Source organism: Silene latifolia, chromosome 8 (assembly GCF_048544455.1).
Source record: "Silene latifolia isolate original U9 population chromosome 8, ASM4854445v1, whole genome shotgun sequence".
Classification (NCBI taxonomy): Eukaryota; Viridiplantae; Streptophyta; class Magnoliopsida; order Caryophyllales; family Caryophyllaceae; genus Silene; species Silene latifolia.
In genome coordinates this window covers 92,239,144-92,240,234 of record NC_133533.1, presented here as the reverse complement: position 1 = coordinate 92,240,234, position 1,091 = coordinate 92,239,144, and the positions used below count along the sequence as shown (strand labels likewise).

The 1,091-nt window shown below is 41.2% G+C and overlaps 1 non-coding gene across 1 annotated transcript; it reads right to left on the bottom strand.

Annotated features, from left to right (window-relative positions):
- Positions 1-500: 500 nt before the first annotated feature.
- On the bottom strand, positions 501-607 carry LOC141597603 (small nucleolar RNA R71). The gene has a single exon (XR_012522830.1). It is a non-coding gene; the product is annotated as a small nucleolar RNA R71 (small nucleolar RNA).
- Positions 608-1,091: the final 484 nt, after the last annotated feature.

Sequence of the window (1,091 nt, the reverse complement as noted above, 5' to 3'; positions counted from 1 at the left end):
TTGCTAGGCGAACTTTGAGAGGTATTGGTGAGGTTGTAGATATTCAACCAACTATTGAGTTCATCAACCCTTTTGCAAGAGAAGGTGAGGAGAACCCAACACAAAATCCAACACAAAATCAACCCACAATGCCTAAGTTTTCATCACATTCCGTACCCACCGAGGAGAACCTACCCAATGGTACTCCCACACCACAACATCTAACCAGAAATTTTATTGCCAAATCCGCATTTATCCAATTAGTCGAAAGAAGCCAATTTGGGGGTATGCCTAGTGAAGACCCTCATTCTCATATGGAGACCTTTTGTGACTATTGTGATGCGATTTCTCAAACCGGTGTAACTCAAGACCAAATTCGATGTGTCTTATTTCCTTTTTCTCTAATTGGCACCGCGAAACAATGGTTGAAAGGCCTTGTTAAGGCTACTCTCGGAATTGATTCTTGGAAGAAGTTGGCTCTAGCTTTCTACAAACAGTTCTATCCACCGGAAAAGACTAACATGCTAAGAGCTCAAATTACGGGTTTTAAGCAAAGGGATGAAGAATCTTTGTATGAAGCTTGGGAGCGGTTCAAAGGAATTTGTCGCTCATGTCCTCACCATGGACTTAGCGAGTGGTTCTTGGTACAACAATTTTGGAACGGTCTATATGAAGATTCAAGGAACATTCTCAACATGGGATCAAATGGAATGTTCACTGAAGTTGATGACAATCAAACTTGGAACAAAATTGAGGAAATGGCGGTCCATAACTCACAATATAGTAGACCTCGCAAGGCTACTAGAGGAGGAAAGCGTAAAGTGGACTCCATCACTCAATTGGGTGCTCAACTTAGTGCTCACATTGATACCATCAATTTGAAGTTTGAAAAAGCTATGGCTAGACTTGAAGAAGCCTCAAAATCACCAAAGCATCATGTTAATGCCATGACGGCATCTTCATCAATCCCAAGTGGGATATGTGAGAATTGTGGAACTTTGGGACATGACCAAAGTGAATGTAGGGGAACAAATGAACAAGTGAATGCTTTCCAAGCATACAAGAGTGGTACCCCTTATTCCAACTATTACAATGAAAACACCAAATTTCAT